Here is a 9,199-nt window from a genome sequence, read left to right on the forward strand (position 1 = left end):
AATTTTCTAGAGAACTATGGGGTTTCACTAGAACTGTGTTCTATAAGTTGCTCAGTGGCTGACTTTCCAGAAGTACACTTTCGTTTTGAAATATGTATTGATGTCAACAAACAGCAACACCTTGATGCAATCAGTTTGGTAAACAGCCATTTTTTGTGACCTAGTAACTTGGAGAGGGACATCATGCTTGGGATTATGGAGGGGGAGCAAAAGAGAGGGGAACTCTCAACTAGAGGAGTTGACATTGTAAATGTCACTGTAACTGGGCTTGAGTGTATCAGAGTTTGTGAAAATGGCAGAGGAGAGGACAGAGTTCATAGGGTCGCTATGAGTCATATTTGAGTCAACAGCATTCAGCAATAACAACTCTACCTTAACAGCAGACTTTCCTAGGGGTTTGTATGAAGCTAAATAGAGGACTCAACCCCTAATTGTTTGATTATTAACTATACTTCTTCTGTGTGAACTTCTGTGTAACATAATGTATAAGGAGTCATGCTGCTAACAAAAAAGTGGTGTCTTTGTGGCAGTTTGAGTCGATCAGCCACTCTGTAGGGGGAAAGGTAGACAACACTACCTTGGGTTTTACAGCCTTGGAAAACCCATTGGAGGATCAACTATAAGTTGATTCCAACTAAATAGAAATGAGGGGTAAATATTAAAATGAAGGACTCCTGAGAATTAGATATCCCCTTCCATATTCTTCATGTTGTTATGCATTATGAGTCACCTGTGACTCATAGAGACCCTATGTAATAGCTCTGAACCCTTTCCTGAACCATTCTCACTGTCTCCAGCACACCTGGCTCCGTTAGTCCAGTTACTGTATCAATCCATCTCATCCAAGGTCTTCCTCTCCTACACTATGCCTGTACTCTTCCAAGCATGATGTCCTCTCCAAGGACTGGTCCCTCTTGACAACATGTCCAAAATAAGTGAGATAGAACTTCAGAATCCTTGACTTCAAGGAGCAATTTGGTTTCACCTTTCTGGGACAGACCTGTTTGTTCACTTCCAAGTTCATGTATGTCCAATACTCTACTCCATCACCACAACTCAAAGTCATCAATTCTTCTATCATCCTTAGTCATTCATTGTCCAGCTCTCTGATGCATAGCAAGTAATTGCAAAGACCATGTCCTGGATCAGGCACACCTTAACACATAGACTGACGGCTCCCTACAATCAGCCTAAGGTAAGCAAACATTAAAGTGAAATTAAAGCAACATCGTGATGCTGTTGGTCTGCATGAAAACATCGTGATTATCCTTTTTTAATCAGATGGGACTAATTTCCTTACTTTCCACCTGACTAATCTTCTCCAATTTCTCCCCTCCCCACAGGTATCTAACTGCTAAATGTTTACAGATTAATTTGCATGAAATGGTCTCATAGCAATAATCACTCACAGGATTAAATTCCTGTACTCTCTAGATTTCCCCCCCTTTAATGATACACCTGCTTTTTAAATAAAGATTTAGAGTTGCAAATAAAACTAGAAATCCAATGTACATGTGATAATAACATTTAAACATAATTTTTTACTTGTGTAAATTGTTTAAGCCTCTGAATAGATTTCATATTTTAGATCACTTTTACAAATCAGCATAAGACTGATTAATTAAATAAAAATAATACAGCATAGCTTACTGTCAAGGTAGAGTTAATAGGTCCCCAAAGCTTACTCTTTACCTTCCTACAAACTGAATCTTATTTCAAGTTGTTCTTTTTATTGTTAGCTGCATATGGTTGATTCTGATAAATGATGACTTCATATTTGTATATTAGGACTGCTCCATAAAGCTATCAAGGCTGTGGCTATTTGGGAGCAGATTGCCACACTTACTTCTCCAGGTTCTCTGGGTGAGTTTCAATTGCAAACCTTCTGGTTTGTCGACTGGTGTTTTAACTCTCCGTGTCATCTGCAACATCTTACTGTGACTGGTAAGATTGATGGCAACAATAATGCCATGAGAAACGACAGAAAATGGCAGAGATGAAAAGTTGGTTGTGTCATAAGACTAGCATCACTAGCCTCTTCTATTATTTATTGGTTGTGTATTGTGCCAAAGAAAGTTGAGAATAATCATTTTATAGAATTGGAAGTCAGTATTTTCTAATGAAAAATATAGGGAGCTAGGCTGCTAACTAAAAGGCATGTTGTTCAAATCCACCAGCCGCCTCACAGGAGTAAAATGATCATTCTTCTCCCATGTAACTTACTGGCTCTGAGAACCTTCTCGAGGATCAGGTTTGGATAGGTTCCAACTAGACAGAATATAACAACAATGATAAAAAGATATCTCCAGAATCACTTATATACAAATTAGAACAAGGAGTAGATACATTTCTTGTAAGAAAGGAGGGAGCATTGATTATGAAACTTCCTGTTTATGCAAATGGACAGTTTGGCAATGGATATTAGTGATGGCTGGACATGACTGATTTTGGTATAGGGGATGTTACTGAATTGTACCCATTAAAAGTGTTGTATTGGCAACTGACATTAAAAACAAGAGAAAAATACGAATTAGACAATCTAATGAGAGAGAGGCAATAAGAGAGGAAGGAGAAAGAGTGAGTGATGACAGATGATTACGGAAGGGATTCTCTCAAGCCAGCCCTCTTCACATAACAGCTTCAATAGCCCCTTAAAACTTGTCAGATTTTTTGGGGGGGATCTATGTGGTTTCCAGAAATACAAGGTTAATTAAAAGGTAGTTTCACATTCTTGTTTACTATTATTGACTTAGCTGCAATACATAATGTTTCCAAAAAAGAAAAGTTGTACATTAGTTTTTATTTTTTCAGGAACAGATCAAGAGACTCTTCCGATACTCGATTGACAGAATTCTTTTGGAAGTAATATAGTTTCAAAGTCCTAGCATAGTGAGCCATTATTTCTTGCCAATCTCGAGGGCCAAATATTACCCTTATTTTCTGTGAGTAGGATCCAACTCATAACCCTCTTACTGGACAGAGGAGAACTGCCTGCCCTACAGGGCTTCTAAAGGTGTAAGTATTTACAGAAACAGCTGTTGCATTGTCCTCCATGGAACTACTGGAGAGTTTGAACTGTCAAACATGTGCTTAGCATTAAGTACTTAACGTCAGTATCATCAGGGCACCTTATAAAAAAACAACTAAGCAAAAACCAAAGCTCTTTGCTGTTAAGAGTCAGAACTGACTCAAAACTGATTCTCCTGTAAATGTCCAAGATTGTAAATCATCCTGGAGGAGATTATTCATTTTTTTTCCTATAGTGCTACTGGTAGATTTGAACCACCAGAGAGACTTAGCTTCTGGGTGGCAGTACAACTGTCTGAATGGTTCATAAGTGTTTATCTCAATGTGACAAACTGCCCTAAGTAACTAGAGGGAGAGGGACTGTAAGCATGAAATTATTCTTTGTCACTGTACCTGCTATTCTCATGCTTTATAACAGACTTGGGACTTTCCCTGACTCAATATTTGTCAGATAAGCAGAACAAATATTACCATCCCCATTTTACAGATCATCAGCATATTATCTAAGCATATGCTTGAAACACACTGCTAAAAACATCTGCATTCCCTGCAGTCTGTTTTGCAAACTTCACATCTAGTGACAGTAAGCTTAAGTTGACAGAGAGGCCAGTAGAGGATTTGCATGAATCTTTAGCCTATTTGTGATATATGGCATCACATTCCTAGGGGAAATGCTGTTTGGCATAATCCACAGTGCTACCATCTTTCAGATTAATTGTTCTGACCTTGGTCTAAAATCATAAACAGAAATGTATTTCAGATAATGTTGGTTCCAGTCATAATTATATGCTGTGCACATTCAGGTGGAGAGGAGTTAAGGAGCATCTGTGTTTGCCAGCGGGAGCAAGAAACCTTGAACCAAAAACAAATGCATAAATCTAATCCCAGGTAGGATGCTAGCTATTAAATGAACACTGACCATGCATAGGGAGATGGAAAACTACAAATCTTCATCCCAACCAAAGTGACGGCTTCCAGAGGATAACATAAATGATACATTGCCATATTTTTGTTTCTATAAAAACAAATCTTCTGAATTGGCTTGGAAAACGTCTGTGTGATTATACCTATTAGATACTGGGTATGATAAACATCTTTTAATATATCCTAGAGTTTGCTACAGGCTTGCTAGTGGTTAAAAAAAAACACCCAAACCCAACAAAACAAAATTATCAAGAGCACTGGGAATTTTCTGAGCCACACTACATTAATCAAAATTAATTCTATTTTGGAGAATACACAGAAGAGCTAGGGAAATTGAGTGATTGATAACAGTAAAAAAAATAAAAATCATCAAGTCCTAAAGGCAACTTTTATGAGCTTTTGGTTTACAGATATCTAAGTTGCAATACATGAGAAATCAATATATGTCTGGTATTAACAACTGTACATAATTTTTAAAAATATATTAAAAAATACAAGAATTGCATAATGAGTGAATATATCCTCGCTCCAAAAAAAGGAATAATAATAATAATTTTTCTCTAGCAGGGAAAAGAGTCACAAGATTTGACACAACCCAAACAATTTTTGTAAAATGAGTGCTTATTTCCTTTCAACTTTGACAATGGGCATGTGAACATGTTAAAAAGAGGAAGAGAGGAAGGAGAAAGATAGAGATAAAGAAGGTAAAAAATAGGTGTGGGTCCAAGCAGAACAAATCACATGCAGTAGCTAATTTCTTCCTGCAGGCTATTGTTATAAGCAGATGCCAAAACAAAATCATCTCTGAAGAACTCCAAATTGATAGCTTAACAGTGTCCTGGGTTGTTTAGTTTTTAGAACAATTTTTATTTTAATTGTGATTTTAATGAAAGTTTATAGAAAAGTTAGATTTTCATTTATTCATTGTTGAACATTTCTACCCCCTCCTGCCCTCCCTTCCTGCTTCCCTAGTTCACTTTTTTTGTCTTATAAAATATTCATTCATTGTTGCACAAATACCTCCCTCCTTCCCCTGAGTGTTCTCTATAATATACTTCTTATTCTGGATTGTCATACATATAATGCCTAATCATACATAGTCCTTTTAAATAGTTATTTCCTTCACCTACTCCAGTGAAATGTTCATTATGTCTCCACTCTTATCCTATTCTCCTCCCAAACCCTCATGTCAGACCTGCTTTATAAGAGTGATCCTATGCGGTATTTGTCCTTTTCTGCTGAGATATTTCACGCAGCAGGATTATCCATGTTGTGTAATGTTTCATGAGTTCATTGTTTTTCAGTGCTGCATAGTATTCCATTGTATGAATATACCATAGGGGTTTTTTAATCCATTCTTTTATTGATGGGCACTTGTGTTGCTTCCATATCTTTGCTGTTATAAGTAATGCATCAATAAACATGCTGGTGGGAGTAGAAAATGGTGAAATCACTATGGAAGGTGGTTTGATGCTTTCTCAAAAAGTTGTTGTTGTTGTGTACCATAGAGTTGGAAACGACCGATAGCTGACCCTCCAGGGGGTTTTCAGAGGCAGTTAATCACGCGGGAGGAGATTGACCATCCATTTGACCCAGCAATGCCACTACTAGGAATATACCCTAAAGAAACCATAACCACCATCCAGTTATATGCACACCCATATATGCTACGTTGTTGGTTTGTTGTTGGGGATTTTGTTGTTGTGGTGGTTGTTTGTTTAAATATCTTAACCTTATCTGAAGTCACTGCAGTATCAGTAGAAAAAAGCTGTCAATGCAAAGAATGAGAAGGAAATGGAAGAATCAAATTGAATTATGTGCAGATGCAAAATTAAGTGAGTGAAAAAGAAAAAAAAAATGCTTCCACGGAAGAGAATAAAAGTCAATATTTAACTAAACAACTACCAGCAATATCTGATTCAAGGATTAAATAGACCATCATTTATCTTAGGTCTTGTCCTCTAATGTTTATTTTGTATTTAATCTTTTTGTTCATCACTGAAGAAGGCATATATTTTCCTGTTATTTCACTAGTTATGCTTTTCATGACTATAATTATAATATTTTCATTTGATATTTTTCAGTTTTACTGAGTAATCTACAAAACTGCATTCAAATCACCATCCTTTACCTAATGTACGCTTCTAAAAAACAAATAAGATTTATAGAAAACAAAACTCAATTTCTATGGAAATATTTTATAATTTCAAACATGAAAAACCTATTCGTCAGGATTCTTTAGCTACTTATAAATTGAATCTAGCTGAAACCAATTGAAGTAAAAAGGAATTTATTGAACCATATAACTAGAAAATCGAAGAGTAGAACTTGGGCATGGTTATATCCAGATGATTGAGGGTCGACAGTGTACCTCGTGACAAAGGATATCTGAGATGTCTGTTTGCCACTCAACAGAGCAAGAGAACACTAAATGGTTTAAAATTTGGGAAAGTGTGTAATGCAATTGTATCCTTTTCCCATACTTATTCAATATGTATGCTGAGCAAATAATTCATGAAGCTGGACTCTATGAGGAAGAATGTAACCTCAGGATTGGAGGAAGACTCATCAACAACTTTTGTGATACAGATGACAGAACTTTCCTTATTGAAAGTAAAGAGGAGTTGAAATGCTTGCTGCAGAAAATCAAAGACTACAGCTTTCAAAATATATTGCATCTCAACATCAAGAAGACAAAAATCCTCAACACTGGACCAATAAGCATCATGATCGATAGAGAAGAATGAAATTGTCAACAAATTTCATCCTACTGGGATCCATAATCAACAGCCATGGTACCAATAGTATGATCAAGAGATATATTTCACTGAGCAAGTCTGCTGTCAGGGATCTCTCCAAATTACTGTGAAGGAAGCATATCAGTTCAAAGACTAAATTGTACCAATTCAGGTTACTGTCTTTTCAGTCACTTACTATGAATCTGAGATCTAGACAATGAATAAGAAGAATAGGTGATGTCTTTGAGTTATGGTATTGGAGAAGGATGCTGAATATTCCATGGATGCCAATAAAGCAAGCAGATGTATCTTGGAGAAGGTACAGCCATAGTGTGCCTTGTAGGCAAGAAGGTGAAACTGCCTCACATACTTTGGACACATTTCTAGGAGATTCTAGTCCTTGAAAAAAAAATAAAGACATCCTGTTAGGAAGGGTGGTAGGTCAATGAAAGAGAGGAAGACTTTCAGTGAGATCTATTGACAAAATGAAGCAAAGGGCTCAAGTTTGTCAGAGATGATGACAGGGTTTGGATCTTTTGTTTATAGGACCACTATGAGTTGAATTCAAGTCAATGGCACTTAACAACAGCAACCTCATATCTAAAAGTCCAAATAGCTGTTTTCCCACATTTGGCTCCATTTCTTGATAATCTTCATATATGGGACCCTTTTGCTGTTATCACAACTCATTAGATATGTAAAAAGATGCTGACTAGTCCAAATCTACGATTACTTAGCTTCTGATTTAAATGGAAGTGTTTCCAATATCTACATATAAAATATAGTAGGCAAATTTTTGTTATCTAATAGAAAAATGTACATGCAATGGGAATAATAAAAGAAATTCCATATCATTTTATTTGTGATTTTAGTGAAAGTTTACAGGAAGCATGAGTTTTCATTCATTCATTGATAAACATTTTCATCCCTCTCTCTTCCCCATTTCACTTTCCAATGAATGCTGCAGATTATCCAGAAACAACTGGAATAGTACATTGACTATAGAAGAGGCCATAGCACTAGGGATCTCATTACCAATATAAGATGTATCTAGATTGAAAGTAGAGTACCAGAAGAATGTCTATCTGTGTTTCATTGGCAATACAAAGACATTTGATTGTCGGAATCACAACAAATGGTGGCTAATCTTGAGAAAAATGGAAGTTCCAGAACATGTGAAACCTACTTTGGCCTAGAAAGCAATCGCCAGAACAAAGCAAGAGAACACTGCATGGTTCAATATCTGGAAAGAGTGTGTCAGAAATGCATCCTGTCTGCATATATTTTCAATCTGTGTTTGAAATAGATCATTTTGGAGGATAGTCTTTATGAGGAGGAATGTGGCACCAGGACTGGAAGAAGACTCATGCATGAGTTGTGCTATGCAGATGACACAACGTTGCTTGATGAAACTGGAGGATCTGAAGCATCTGCTGCACATGATCAAGGACTACAGTCTTCAATATGGTTTGGGGGGGGAAAGCTCAACATCAAGTAAACAAAGATTCTCACACCTGAGTCAATTTCCAGCAACATGATATTGATATTGTTATTACTTTCAACTTGCTTGGGTCCACAATCACTCCTGGAACTAGCAGCCAGCAAGTCAAAAGACAAACTGAATTAGGAAAGTTGTCTGTCAGGGACCTCTCCTGAGTGCTGAAGACCTAAGATGTCAGTCTAGAGCTAAGATGTCATGGCTGATCCAGGCCATGGTCTTCACAATTACTTGCTATGCTTCAGGGAGCTGAACAATGAATAATGATGACAGAAGAATTGATGTCCTTGACTTGTGCTGCAGAAAAGTATTGAATATACCATGGACTTCAAAGAGAACAAATACGTCTGTCCTAGAGAGGTTAAAACCAAATTGCTCTTTGGAGGCAAGGATACCTGTCTCATATTTGGACATTTTGCAAAGAGGAACTAGTCCTTAGGGAACACCATGCTTGGAAAGGTCAAGGGACAATGCAGGAGGGGAAGATCCTGGATGAGATGGATTGACACAGTGACTGGGGTAGAAGGGGCACGTGTGTTGGAGATGATGAGATTGACTCAGGATAGAACAGGGTTCCAAGCTATTGTACATAGGGTTGCCATTAGTTTACAGGCTACACATAACAACAACAGTAACTCAACAGTACATAATAACAATTACTGGGTAGTATTGTCCATAAGGTATTGATCTAACACAAGTGCTACATATTTCCAGTGATTTGAATAGGCTCAGTGATAGGCTGAAAAGCAGTCTTTTACTGCTAGGATATTCAGACTCGGAAAGCCTCTGGGTTGGGAACAACTCAAAGATGGTGATCTGTAATTGTTTTATACATATATTTACTTCATTTTAGGAGACACTGATTAGTTGCTGCTATTGTTGTTGTTTTATATGCCATAGATGGGACTTGATGCACAATAGCTCTGAATTCTGTCCTACCCTGAGCCAATCTCACTGTTTCTGACACACCTGTCCCTATTACTCCAGTCACTGTGTCAATCTATCTCATTCA

Source organism: Elephantulus edwardii, unplaced genomic scaffold (genome assembly GCF_000299155.1).
Source record: "Elephantulus edwardii isolate Elephantulus edwardi_28Jun2011 unplaced genomic scaffold, EleEdw1.0 scaffold00085, whole genome shotgun sequence".
NCBI lineage: Eukaryota > Metazoa > Chordata > Mammalia > Macroscelidea > Macroscelididae > Elephantulus > Elephantulus edwardii.